Here is a 13,798-nt window from a genome sequence, read left to right as displayed (position 1 = left end):
CACTGCAGCAGCAGGTGAATCCACTTTGTCCAAAAGGGATCTATTCCATTCAATTGCAAATGATCTAGATAAGACAGAGAACTGCAGCACGGGGACATAGCCGAGTTGGTCAGGTTGAGTGGTGATGAGTTTGCTATTTGGATGAATAAAGAAAGTCAAAAGTGTGAAAGATAAAAAACAAAAGGAGGAAGTGTGAAAAGTGAATGGGCCAAATTGAGGTGCATATGAAGACGTATGCTTTCTTCCAATTCATTAAATCGGGCTAATATGAATCAGGTGAATTGAGTTCTGCTTTTGGAAACTGGGTTAAGAAGGGGTGCACCGTTCCTGGAGGTACTGCAATACCAGGTCAATGCGTGGAGTGGACAGAGCAAGCTCTTTTTCCATCTCCCTGTTCTAAAAATCCATTTAATATATGGTCCCCAGATAGGGGACGTATCAGATATTAAACTGATAAGAACAGATACTACACTTGATCTTAGCCAAAAGGCCGAGAAGCGATAACCAGAATTGGTTTGGGCCTCGAGTGGCACCCTGGCCTATGCCGGACACATCTTAGGGAGAGAGAGCGAGAGGGAGACAAACCCACGCCTACACAAGACATTTTGTCACCCAAGCCAACCCTTGAAAAGGCTGCTTTGCAGAGCAAAAACAAGAAGAATGGTGCGTTTTGCAGCCGCCGCCCACTGCAATGAATCTGAATAACTCCTCCTTTAGGGCGCAAGCAACTCCCCTCCCCCTTGCAGTCTTTCCAATTCACGATACAAAAAGACGGACAGGACAGGTTGCCTGACTTTCCGTCACTGCCACCCTTTGCCATCCTTACCCGTAGAAAGCCCTTTCATCATCCCCAAACCCTAATCTTTTCCCTTTCCTTCCCAGCCCCCAAACCCTGCCCTCTGTACCTTTCTCACCACCCGCTTCCCTTCTCCTGTCATCCCCCTACCACCCGGGAAAAAAAGAGATTGCCCCCTCCTTCCACTAGCCCACCCTCCCACCCAAAGAACAACTTCTTCTGCGCAGCTTGTTTTCTAGGCAGCAGCGCTATTGTGATGTCATCGGGGGGCATTGTGACAAGCCGCCAGTGTTCCGTCTCTTCATGTTGTGCACAGTTCAAACGGAAAATACATCAACAGGCAGACTACAGAAAAGCTTACTATCAAAGGTTAGAGGGGGGCTTTCTCAGAGGGCTTTTTACAGTTTTTCTATTCCCAATTAGCCGTTTAAGTGTACTTATTGAAAGTAGTAATTCTTTCATAGGCCGCCCTTTCTTAGTATTTGACGTTCCTTATATTGCGGTATGAGGCTTCGCAGTAGGTTGCAAACATTCATCACCCATGACTGTCCCCAATTGAGCTCAGAAGCTCAATGTCTATCATGACCTCTCTTTTAGAATGTCCAAGAGCAAGCAAACTATTCCTCCAGGAGAGGGCGCCAACAGACTACTAAAGAGATCATCATTACTCAAAGAAAACCCCAAAAACCAATGCATGATAGGAATAAACAGGTAACTTTCTTTGGAGTGGAAGCGGAGAGATCGCACCAGATGCCAATTCTAGATCTTATCACACCTGTGGTCACTGCAGCAGCAGGTGAATCCACTTTGTCCAAAAGGGATCTATTCCATTCAATTGCAAATGATCTAGATAAGACAGAGAACTGCAGCACGGGGACATAGCCGAGTTGGTCAGGTTGAGTGGTGATGAGTTTGCTATTTGGATGAATAAAGAAAGTCAAAAGTGTGAAAGATAAAAAACAAAAGGAGGAAGTGTGAAAAGTGAATGGGCCAAATTGAGGTGCATATGAAGACGTATGCTTTCTTCCAATTCATTAAATCGGGCTAATATGAATCAGGTGAATTGAGTTCTGCTTTTGGAAACTGGGTTAAGAAGGGGTGCACCGTTCCTGGAGGTACTGCAATACCAGGTCAATGCGTGGAGTGGACAGAGCAAGCTCTTTTTCCATCTCCCTGTTCTAAAAATCCATTTAATATATGGTCCCCAGATAGGGGACGTATCAGATATTAAACTGATAAGAACAGATACTACACTTGATCTTAGCCAAAAGGCCGAGAAGCGATAACCAGAATTGGTTTGGGCCTCGAGTGGCACCCTGGCCTATGCCGGACACATCTTAGGGAGAGAGAGCGAGAGGGAGACAAACCCACGTCTACACAAGACATTTTGTCACCCAAGCCAACCCTTGAAAAGGCTGCTTTGCAGAGCAAAAACAAGAAGAATGGTGCGTTTTGCAGCCGCCGCCCACTGCAATGAATCTGAATAACTCCTCCTTTAGGGCGCAAGCAACTCCCCTCCCCCTTGCAGTCTTTCCAATTCACGATACAAAAAGACGGACAGGACAGGTTGCCTGACTTTCCGTCACTGCCACCCTTTGCCATCCTTACCCGTAGAAAGTCCTTTCATCATCCCCAAACCCTAATCTTTTCCCTTTCCTTCCCAGCCCCCAAACCCTGCCCTCTGTACCTTTCTCACCACCCGCTTCCCTTCTCCTGTCATCCCCCTACCACCCGGGAAAAAAAGAGATTGCCCCCTCCTTCCACTAGCCCACCCTCCCACCCAAAGAACAACTTCTTCTGCGCAGCTTGTTTTCTAGGCAGCAGCGCTATTGTGATGTCATCGGGGGGCATTGTGACAAGCCGCCAGTGTTCCGTCTCTTCATGTTGTGCACAGTTCAAACGGAAAATACATCAACAGGCAGACTACAGAAAAGCTTACTATCAAAGGTTAGAGGGGGGCTTTCTCAGAGGGCTTTTTACAGTTTTTCTATTCCCAATTAGCCGTTTAAGTGTACTTATTGAAAGTAGTAATTCTTTCATAGGCCGCCCTTTCTTAGTATTTGACGTTCCTTATATTGCGGTATGAGGCTTCGCAGTAGGTTGCAAACATTCATCACCCATGACTGTCCCCAATTGAGCTCAGAAGCTCAATGTCTATCATGACCTCTCTTTTAGAATGTCCAAGAGCAAGCAAACTATTCCTCCAGGAGAGGGCGCCAACAGACTACTAAAGAGATCATCATTACTCAAAGAAAACCCCAAAAACCAATGCATGATAGGAATAAACAGGTAACTTTCTTTGGAGTGGAAGCGGAGAGATCGCACCAGATGCCAATTCTAGATCTTATCACACCTGTGGTCACTGCAGCAGCAGGTGAATCCACTTTGTCCAAAAGGGATCTATTCCATTCAATTGCAAATGATCTAGATAAGACAGAGAACTGCAGCACGGGGACATAGCCGAGTTGGTCAGGTTGAGTGGTGATGAGTTTGCTATTTGGATGAATAAAGAAAGTCAAAAGTGTGAAAGATAAAAAACAAAAGGAGGAAGTGTGAAAAGTGAATGGGCCAAATTGAGGTGCATATGAAGACGTATGCTTTCTTCCAATTCATTAAATCGGGCTAATATGAATCAGGTGAATTGAGTTCTGCTTTTGGAAACTGGGTTAAGAAGGGGTGCACCGTTCCTGGAGGTACTGCAATACCAGGTCAATGCGTGGAGTGGACAGAGCAAGCTCTTTTTCCATCTCCCTGTTCTAAAAATCCATTTAATATATGGTCCCCAGATAGGGGACGTATCAGATATTAAACTGATAAGAACAGATACTACACTTGATCTTAGCCAAAAGGCCGAGAAGCGATAACCAGAATTGGTTTGGGCCTCGAGTGGCACCCTGGCCTATGCCGGACACATCTTAGGGAGAGAGAGCGAGAGGGAGACAAACCCACGCCTACACAAGACATTTTGTCACCCAAGCCAACCCTTGAAAAGGCTGCTTTGCAGAGCAAAAACAAGAAGAATGGTGCGTTTTGCAGCCGCCGCCCACTGCAATGAATCTGAATAACTCCTCCTTTAGGGCGCAAGCAACTCCCCTCCCCCTTGCAGTCTTTCCAATTCACGATACAAAAAGACGGACAGGACAGGTTGCCTGACTTTCCGTCACTGCCACCCTTTGCCATCCTTACCCGTAGAAAGCCCTTTCATCATCCCCAAACCCTAATCTTTTCCCTTTCCTTCCCAGCCCCCAAACCCTGCCCTCTGTACCTTTCTCACCACCCGCTTCCCTTCTCCTGTCATCCCCCTACCACCCGGGAAAAAAAGAGATTGCCCCCTCCTTCCACTAGCCCACCCTCCCACCCAAAGAACAACTTCTTCTGCGCAGCTTGTTTTCTAGGCAGCAGCGCTATTGTGATGTCATCGGGGGGCATTGTGACAAGCCGCCAGTGTTCCGTCTCTTCATGTTGTGCACAGTTCAAACGGAAAATACATCAACAGGCAGACTACAGAAAAGCTTACTATCAAAGGTTAGAGGGGGGCTTTCTCAGAGGGCTTTTTACAGTTTTTCTATTCCCAATTAGCCGTTTAAGTGTACTTATTGAAAGTAGTAATTCTTTCATAGGCCGCCCTTTCTTAGTATTTGACGTTCCTTATATTGCGGTATGAGGCTTCGCAGTAGGTTGCAAACATTCATCACCCATGACTGTCCCCAATTGAGCTCAGAAGCTCAATGTCTATCATGACCTCTCTTTTAGAATGTCCAAGAGCAAGCAAACTATTCCTCCAGGAGAGGGCGCCAACAGACTACTAAAGAGATCATCATTACTCAAAGAAAACCCCAAAAACCAATGCATGATAGGAATAAACAGGTAACTTTCTTTGGAGTGGAAGCGGAGAGATCGCACCAGATGCCAATTCTAGATCTTATCACACCTGTGGTCACTGCAGCAGCAGGTGAATCCACTTTGTCCAAAAGGGATCTATTCCATTCAATTGCAAATGATCTAGATAAGACAGAGAACTGCAGCACGGGGACATAGCCGAGTTGGTCAGGTTGAGTGGTGATGAGTTTGCTATTTGGATGAATAAAGAAAGTCAAAAGTGTGAAAGATAAAAAACAAAAGGAGGAAGTGTGAAAAGTGAATGGGCCAAATTGAGGTGCATATGAAGACGTATGCTTTCTTCCAATTCATTAAATCGGGCTAATATGAATCAGGTGAATTGAGTTCTGCTTTTGGAAACTGGGTTAAGAAGGGGTGCACCGTTCCTGGAGGTACTGCAATACCAGGTCAATGCGTGGAGTGGACAGAGCAAGCTCTTTTTCCATCTCCCTGTTCTAAAAATCCATTTAATATATGGTCCCCAGATAGGGGACGTATCAGATATTAAACTGATAAGAACAGATACTACACTTGATCTTAGCCAAAAGGCCGAGAAGCGATAACCAGAATTGGTTTGGGCCTCGAGTGGCACCCTGGCCTATGCCGGACACATCTTAGGGAGAGAGAGCGAGAGGGAGACAAACCCACGCCTACACAAGACATTTTGTCACCCAAGCCAACCCTTGAAAAGGCTGCTTTGCAGAGCAAAAACAAGAAGAATGGTGCGTTTTGCAGCCGCCGCCCACTGCAATGAATCTGAATAACTCCTCCTTTAGGGCGCAAGCAACTCCCCTCCCCCTTGCAGTCTTTCCAATTCACGATACAAAAAGACGGACAGGACAGGTTGCCTGACTTTCCGTCACTGCCACCCTTTGCCATCCTTACCCGTAGAAAGCCCTTTCATCATCCCCAAACCCTAATCTTTTCCCTTTCCTTCCCAGCCCCCAAACCCTGCCCTCTGTACCTTTCTCACCACCCGCTTCCCTTCTCCTGTCATCCCCCTACCACCCGGGAAAAAAAGAGATTGCCCCCTCCTTCCACTAGCCCACCCTCCCACCCAAAGAACAACTTCTTCTGCGCAGCTTGTTTTCTAGGCAGCAGCGCTATTGTGATGTCATCGGGGGGCATTGTGACAAGCCGCCAGTGTTCCGTCTCTTCATGTTGTGCACAGTTCAAACGGAAAATACATCAACAGGCAGACTACAGAAAAGCTTACTATCAAAGGTTAGAGGGGGGCTTTCTCAGAGGGCTTTTTACAGTTTTTCTATTCCCAATTAGCCGTTTAAGTGTACTTATTGAAAGTAGTAATTCTTTCATAGGCCGCCCTTTCTTAGTATTTGACGTTCCTTATATTGCGGTATGAGGCTTCGCAGTAGGTTGCAAACATTCATCACCCATGACTGTCCCCAATTGAGCTCAGAAGCTCAATGTCTATCATGACCTCTCTTTTAGAATGTCCAAGAGCAAGCAAACTATTCCTCCAGGAGAGGGCGCCAACAGACTACTAAAGAGATCATCATTACTCAAAGAAAACCCCAAAAACCAATGCATGATAGGAATAAACAGGTAACTTTCTTTGGAGTGGAAGCGGAGAGATCGCACCAGATGCCAATTCTAGATCTTATCACACCTGTGGTCACTGCAGCAGCAGGTGAATCCACTTTGTCCAAAAGGGATCTATTCCATTCAATTGCAAATGATCTAGATAAGACAGAGAACTGCAGCACGGGGACATAGCCGAGTTGGTCAGGTTGAGTGGTGATGAGTTTGCTATTTGGATGAATAAAGAAAGTCAAAAGTGTGAAAGATAAAAAACAAAAGGAGGAAGTGTGAAAAGTGAATGGGCCAAATTGAGGTGCATATGAAGACGTATGCTTTCTTCCAATTCATTAAATCGGGCTAATATGAATCAGGTGAATTGAGTTCTGCTTTTGGAAACTGGGTTAAGAAGGGGTGCACCGTTCCTGGAGGTACTGCAATACCAGGTCAATGCGTGGAGTGGACAGAGCAAGCTCTTTTTCCATCTCCCTGTTCTAAAAATCCATTTAATATATGGTCCCCAGATAGGGGACGTATCAGATATTAAACTGATAAGAACAGATACTACACTTGATCTTAGCCAAAAGGCCGAGAAGCGATAACCAGAATTGGTTTGGGCCTCGAGTGGCACCCTGGCCTATGCCGGACACATCTTAGGGAGAGAGAGCGAGAGGGAGACAAACCCACGCCTACACAAGACATTTTGTCACCCAAGCCAACCCTTGAAAAGGCTGCTTTGCAGAGCAAAAACAAGAAGAATGGTGCGTTTTGCAGCCGCCGCCCACTGCAATGAATCTGAATAACTCCTCCTTTAGGGCGCAAGCAACTCCCCTCCCCCTTGCAGTCTTTCCAATTCACGATACAAAAAGACGGACAGGACAGGTTGCCTGACTTTCCGTCACTGCCACCCTTTGCCATCCTTACCCGTAGAAAGCCCTTTCATCATCCCCAAACCCTAATCTTTTCCCTTTCCTTCCCAGCCCCCAAACCCTGCCCTCTGTACCTTTCTCACCACCCGCTTCCCTTCTCCTGTCATCCCCCTACCACCCGGGAAAAAAAGAGATTGCCCCCTCCTTCCACTAGCCCACCCTCCCACCCAAAGAACAACTTCTTCTGCGCAGCTTGTTTTCTAGGCAGCAGCGCTATTGTGATGTCATCGGGGGGCATTGTGACAAGCCGCCAGTGTTCCGTCTCTTCATGTTGTGCACAGTTCAAACGGAAAATACATCAACAGGCAGACTACAGAAAAGCTTACTATCAAAGGTTAGAGGGGGGCTTTCTCAGAGGGCTTTTTACAGTTTTTCTATTCCCAATTAGCCGTTTAAGTGTACTTATTGAAAGTAGTAATTCTTTCATAGGCCGCCCTTTCTTAGTATTTGACGTTCCTTATATTGCGGTATGAGGCTTCGCAGTAGGTTGCAAACATTCATCACCCATGACTGTCCCCAATTGAGCTCAGAAGCTCAATGTCTATCATGACCTCTCTTTTAGAATGTCCAAGAGCAAGCAAACTATTCCTCCAGGAGAGGGCGCCAACAGACTACTAAAGAGATCATCATTACTCAAAGAAAACCCCAAAAACCAATGCATGATAGGAATAAACAGGTAACTTTCTTTGGAGTGGAAGCGGAGAGATCGCACCAGATGCCAATTCTAGATCTTATCACACCTGTGGTCACTGCAGCAGCAGGTGAATCCACTTTGTCCAAAAGGGATCTATTCCATTCAATTGCAAATGATCTAGATAAGACAGAGAACTGCAGCACGGGGACATAGCCGAGTTGGTCAGGTTGAGTGGTGATGAGTTTGCTATTTGGATGAATAAAGAAAGTCAAAAGTGTGAAAGATAAAAAACAAAAGGAGGAAGTGTGAAAAGTGAATGGGCCAAATTGAGGTGCATATGAAGACGTATGCTTTCTTCCAATTCATTAAATCGGGCTAATATGAATCAGGTGAATTGAGTTCTGCTTTTGGAAACTGGGTTAAGAAGGGGTGCACCGTTCCTGGAGGTACTGCAATACCAGGTCAATGCGTGGAGTGGACAGAGCAAGCTCTTTTTCCATCTCCCTGTTCTAAAAATCCATTTAATATATGGTCCCCAGATAGGGGACGTATCAGATATTAAACTGATAAGAACAGATACTACACTTGATCTTAGCCAAAAGGCCGAGAAGCGATAACCAGAATTGGTTTGGGCCTCGAGTGGCACCCTGGCCTATGCCGGACACATCTTAGGGAGAGAGAGCGAGAGGGAGACAAACCCACGCCTACACAAGACATTTTGTCACCCAAGCCAACCCTTGAAAAGGCTGCTTTGCAGAGCAAAAACAAGAAGAATGGTGCGTTTTGCAGCCGCCGCCCACTGCAATGAATCTGAATAACTCCTCCTTTAGGGCGCAAGCAACTCCCCTCCCCCTTGCAGTCTTTCCAATTCACGATACAAAAAGACGGACAGGACAGGTTGCCTGACTTTCCGTCACTGCCACCCTTTGCCATCCTTACCCGTAGAAAGCCCTTTCATCATCCCCAAACCCTAATCTTTTCCCTTTCCTTCCCAGCCCCCAAACCCTGCCCTCTGTACCTTTCTCACCACCCGCTTCCCTTCTCCTGTCATCCCCCTACCACCCGGGAAAAAAAGAGATTGCCCCCTCCTTCCACTAGCCCACCCTCCCACCCAAAGAACAACTTCTTCTGCGCAGCTTGTTTTCTAGGCAGCAGCGCTATTGTGATGTCATCGGGGGGCATTGTGACAAGCCGCCAGTGTTCCGTCTCTTCATGTTGTGCACAGTTCAAACGGAAAATACATCAACAGGCAGACTACAGAAAAGCTTACTATCAAAGGTTAGAGGGGGGCTTTCTCAGAGGGCTTTTTACAGTTTTTCTATTCCCAATTAGCCGTTTAAGTGTACTTATTGAAAGTAGTAATTCTTTCATAGGCCGCCCTTTCTTAGTATTTGACGTTCCTTATATTGCGGTATGAGGCTTCGCAGTAGGTTGCAAACATTCATCACCCATGACTGTCCCCAATTGAGCTCAGAAGCTCAATGTCTATCATGACCTCTCTTTTAGAATGTCCAAGAGCAAGCAAACTATTCCTCCAGGAGAGGGCGCCAACAGACTACTAAAGAGATCATCATTACTCAAAGAAAACCCCAAAAACCAATGCATGATAGGAATAAACAGGTAACTTTCTTTGGAGTGGAAGCGGAGAGATCGCACCAGATGCCAATTCTAGATCTTATCACACCTGTGGTCACTGCAGCAGCAGGTGAATCCACTTTGTCCAAAAGGGATCTATTCCATTCAATTGCAAATGATCTAGATAAGACAGAGAACTGCAGCACGGGGACATAGCCGAGTTGGTCAGGTTGAGTGGTGATGAGTTTGCTATTTGGATGAATAAAGAAAGTCAAAAGTGTGAAAGATAAAAAACAAAAGGAGGAAGTGTGAAAAGTGAATGGGCCAAATTGAGGTGCATATGAAGACGTATGCTTTCTTCCAATTCATTAAATCGGGCTAATATGAATCAGGTGAATTGAGTTCTGCTTTTGGAAACTGGGTTAAGAAGGGGTGCACCGTTCCTGGAGGTACTGCAATACCAGGTCAATGCGTGGAGTGGACAGAGCAAGCTCTTTTTCCATCTCCCTGTTCTAAAAATCCATTTAATATATGGTCCCCAGATAGGGGACGTATCAGATATTAAACTGATAAGAACAGATTTTTTGATTTAACAGCATCTTTATTATCATGCACTACTCACAAAAAGGTAACAAACCGTGTACAGTGCCGCAGCCCCGTACACACAGAAATATACAATCCTTCTTACATAGCCATAGAGTACGACGCACTAAACTATACATCACGCTCCTATGCTTATCCATAACACTCAAGCTGAAAGAAAAAGTTAGACAATAAATAACGACGAACCGGCGATTGGGGGATGGGGGTAGGGGAAAAGGGGGATAGGGTGGGGAAATCACAGGCCCGAAGCTTTATTGAAAGACGCACATAACGGGAAAAGGAGGGAGGGGGCATGGAAGAGGTCTAAACCTCCTCCTCGGCGCTGTCGTCCGGACTGTCCATGATGGAATAGTCTCTGAGCAGGCTGTGGATCAGCCTGCGGCAATCCTGGATAGACATCCTCTCCCTCTTCAAGATGAGCCGGTTCCTGGCGACCCAAATAGCGTCCTTAAAGCAGTTCATAAGGCGCCAAGCCTCCTGGATGGCTCCAACGGTGTGAGTCCCAGGGAAGAGTCCATAAAGTACGGAATGGTACGATAGGCTCCCTCTGGGGACGGAGTTCCTCAGGTCATCCTCCAGGGCAACCAACAGGCGCTGTGCGAAACGGCAGTCCCAAAAGGCGTGCAGCGATGTTTCCTCCACGAAGGGGCACCTTGGGCAGTACCGGGTTTTGCACAGGTTCCGGGCGTGCATGAATGACCGGACGGGCAGTCCGCCCTGTATCGCCATCCATGACAAGTCCTTGTGCCCGTTGGTCAATCCAGCCGATGACACGTTTGTCCAAACAGTCTCCAGTGTGTCGTGATGAAGTCCTGGAATGTTCTCCATTTCGTCCTTGGCTCTGATGAGTTTGTGGATAGTCTTTGGCTTCCACAAATCAGGCTTGAGTCCCTCCAGTTGGTGTTCCCTCACAAACCGAACCACGTCTCCGTAGAACCATGGCGCCGTCCAGTTGTAGGGGAAGGAGCTGTCCCACTTGTCCCAGCCTAACCGTCTCCAAAGGGGGAGCAGGAAGAAGCGAGACATGGACCCACCCGCGGAACCTCTCTTGACTCGCAGAGTTCGGCGAACGCAGTCACATACGAAGGAGGATCGCAGGAGGGTGGGGATATCGGGTACGCCCTTCCCACCCTTGCGAGGATCCTTGTACATGATGCTCCGCTTTACTCTGTCCATCTTGGATCCCCAGACAAAACGAAACACCGTCCTGGTAATGGCCCTGCACACGGTGGCAAGGGGGGGCCAGGCCTGGGCCGTGTACTGCAGCACGGGCAGTACCTCGTTACGCAGGACCAGTGCTTTGCCCTCACAGGTGAGGCGTCTGAGGCTCCACAGACCGATCCGTTGGGTGATCTTGGTCAAGCGTTCCTCCCAGGACTTGAGGGCTGCTCCTTCCTTCCCGAACCAGACTCCAAGAACCTTGATGAAATCCGGCTGGATGCTGAAAGGGAAGGGGGCGGAAGAGGCCGGCTGCCAGTCCCCGAAGAGCATGGCTTCCGACTTCCCGCAGTTGACTTTGGCTCCCGAAGCCCGTCCGAAGGTCTCACAGGTCTGGACGAGGGTGTCGACTGAGCGCCGGTCCGCGCAGAAGACGGTCACGTCGTCCATGTAGAGCGAGCACTTGACCTCGAAGCGTTCTGGTCCTGGTGCGGTGATCCCTCTGATCTCTCCATTCCGCCGGATAGCCTCTGCAAAGAGTTCTATAACACAAACAAAAAGAAGAGGTGACAGAGGACAGCCTTGTCTGACCCCTGAGAGGACCGGGAAGGGGTCAGTCTTCCAGCCGTTCACCAACACCGAGCTGTGAATATCAAAATACATTAGTTGGACATACAAGCAAAACATGTTACCCAAACCTAACCTGTGCAGAGCTTTGCCCAGGAACTCATGGGAAACACGGTCGAAGGCCTTTTCCTGATCCAACGAGATCAGGGCTGCGTGCACCCGGCGGGCTTTGATGTACTCGACCGTGTCCCGCATGAGAGCCAGGCTGTCTGCGATGCGACGTCCGGGGATGCCGCAGGTCTGATCCGGGTGGATGATCCGTCCGATAACAGTCTTCAATCTCGTTGCCATCGTCTTGGCCAGGATCTTGTAGTCGACGTTCAGAAGGGTGATGGGACGCCAATTCTTCAGGTCGCACCTCTCTCCTTTACGCTTGTACAGGATCGTGACCATTCCTTCCCTCAGAGATGGAGGCATTCTGCCCTCCACCACCATCTCCTCATACAGCCCTAACAGGTCCGGACAGATTAGGTCTCCCAACGCTACATAGAGCTCTGCTGGGAGGCCGTCACTGCCCGGTGTCCTGCCAGAACTAAAGGATTTGGCGGCCGAGAGCAGCTCGTCCACCGTCAGAGGAACATCCATGGCCGCCGCGTCTGCAGGGTCAAGATGGTTAGTGATACCTGACAGGAACTTATCGGCGGCCTCGGGGTCAGTAGTCTTGCGGGCGTAGAGTTCGCTGTAGAAGTCGCTGACGACCTTCATCACGTTCTCTTTCCCGCGTCGCATGTTTCCACTCTCGTCTCGTAGTTCGTTCATGGGCGTGTGACCGGCGTGGAGTTTCCTGAAAAAGAACGAGTTACATTTCTCACCCTTCTCCAGGTTCTCCACTTTGGAACGGAAGACAATTCGCTCGGACTCCTCCTCGAAGTGCCTTTTCAGGCTCCTCTTAGTCTCCTCCAGCTCCTCTCTCACGTCCCAGCCGCATCGAAGAAGGTCCTGCAGGGAACGCAGCTCACGCTGGAGTCTCCTGAAGTCCCTCCTCTTCAGACACGCCTGTTGTTGACTCTTTGCCTGAAAGAAGAAACGGAACTCGAGTTTAACGTATTCCCACCAGTCAGAAACAGACTGGAAGCCCGCCTTGTAGGCCCGCCACGTGGAGTAGGCAGCTCTAAGCTCCTCCAGAATCTCACCCTTTTCCAGCAGAGAGCAGTTCAGCTTCCAGGAACCCGGGCCAATGGGGAAGCCATGGCCCAGCACACCTTGAAAGTGAATGGCTCTGTGGTCAGAGAAGAAGCAGGGGACCATCGAGTGCCCACTCCGCCCAACCGCCCGAGAGGTAAACACAAAGTCAATCCTGGAACGCAGCGAGCCATCGGATCGGCACCATGAATAGTTCACGGATCCGTGTCCGATGGAGCCAACAACGTCCACAAGAGAGGCTTCGGTCACCATCTCAATGAGCAGTTTGGATGTGACGTCCAACTTGGCAGCCGTTCCAGAACTGCGTCCATCCTCCTCAATCGGGCAGTTGAAATCCCCGGCCATCACTACCGTCCTGGCGGTAGCGAGCTGAGGGCGCAGGGCTTGGAGGAGCTCCAGTCGATTGCTCTTCACAGGAGAAGCATACACATTGATGAACCTGACAGGTTCTCCCGCCCAGGTGCCATCCACGAGCAGTAACCTGCCGCAGACGATTTCCTGAACAGAGTCCAATGTGAAGGCGCTTCCCCTGATCAGCACGGCGACCCCCGCGGACCTACAGTCGCCCCCGCCAGACCAGTAGGATGGGCCATGGGTCCACTCCCTGGCCAGATGGTTGAAGGACCTAGAGGAGGGAAGGGAGCATTCCTGCAGGAAAAATACATCACTAGACTGAGTGTTAAGGAACGCAAAAATTGTCTGACGTCGGAACTTGTCTCTGATGCTCCTAACATTAATGGAAAAGATGTTAATGTTAGCAGTCATTGGAGGAAAGAGAAAGTTAGAGCAGGCGGTGTGCCTTAGTTACCACTCCGGTCGGGCGGTTCTTCCTCTTTGGCACCTGCTGGTAAGGGTATCTCCAGCAGACCCTCTTCTGCTAGCTGATCAAGCAGGGATGGTGCCTCAGTGGCTTCC

The 13,798-nt window shown here is 48.6% G+C and overlaps 6 non-coding genes and 1 pseudogene across 6 annotated transcripts; all 7 read right to left on the bottom strand.

Moving 5' to 3' along the window:
• Positions 1–311: 311 nt before the first annotated feature.
• Positions 312–502, bottom strand: LOC142282913 (U2 spliceosomal RNA). Its single transcript, XR_012744693.1, has one exon. It is a non-coding gene; the product is annotated as a U2 spliceosomal RNA (small nuclear RNA).
• Positions 503–1,889: 1,387 nt separating this feature from the next.
• Positions 1,890–2,080, bottom strand: LOC142282912 (U2 spliceosomal RNA). The gene has a single exon (XR_012744692.1). It is a non-coding gene; the product is annotated as a U2 spliceosomal RNA (small nuclear RNA).
• Positions 2,081–3,467: 1,387 nt separating this feature from the next.
• LOC142282908 (U2 spliceosomal RNA) lies at positions 3,468–3,658 on the bottom strand. The gene has a single exon (XR_012744691.1). It is a non-coding gene; the product is annotated as a U2 spliceosomal RNA (small nuclear RNA).
• Positions 3,659–5,045: 1,387 nt separating this feature from the next.
• LOC142282896 (U2 spliceosomal RNA) lies at positions 5,046–5,236 on the bottom strand. Its single transcript, XR_012744685.1, has one exon. It is a non-coding gene; the product is annotated as a U2 spliceosomal RNA (small nuclear RNA).
• A 1,387-nt stretch (positions 5,237–6,623) lies between these two features.
• On the bottom strand, positions 6,624–6,814 carry LOC142282884 (U2 spliceosomal RNA). Its single transcript, XR_012744675.1, has one exon. It is a non-coding gene; the product is annotated as a U2 spliceosomal RNA (small nuclear RNA).
• A 1,387-nt stretch (positions 6,815–8,201) lies between these two features.
• On the bottom strand, positions 8,202–8,392 carry LOC142282872 (U2 spliceosomal RNA). Its single transcript, XR_012744664.1, has one exon. It is a non-coding gene; the product is annotated as a U2 spliceosomal RNA (small nuclear RNA).
• Positions 8,393–9,779: 1,387 nt separating this feature from the next.
• Positions 9,780–9,984, bottom strand: LOC142282889 (U2 spliceosomal RNA; annotated as a pseudogene).
• Positions 9,985–13,798: the final 3,814 nt, after the last annotated feature.

This window comes from Anomaloglossus baeobatrachus, unplaced genomic scaffold (genome assembly GCF_048569485.1).
Source record: "Anomaloglossus baeobatrachus isolate aAnoBae1 unplaced genomic scaffold, aAnoBae1.hap1 Scaffold_523, whole genome shotgun sequence".
In the NCBI taxonomy this organism is placed as follows: domain Eukaryota; kingdom Metazoa; phylum Chordata; class Amphibia; order Anura; family Aromobatidae; genus Anomaloglossus; species Anomaloglossus baeobatrachus.
This window is presented reverse-complemented; position numbering and strand designations above follow the sequence as displayed.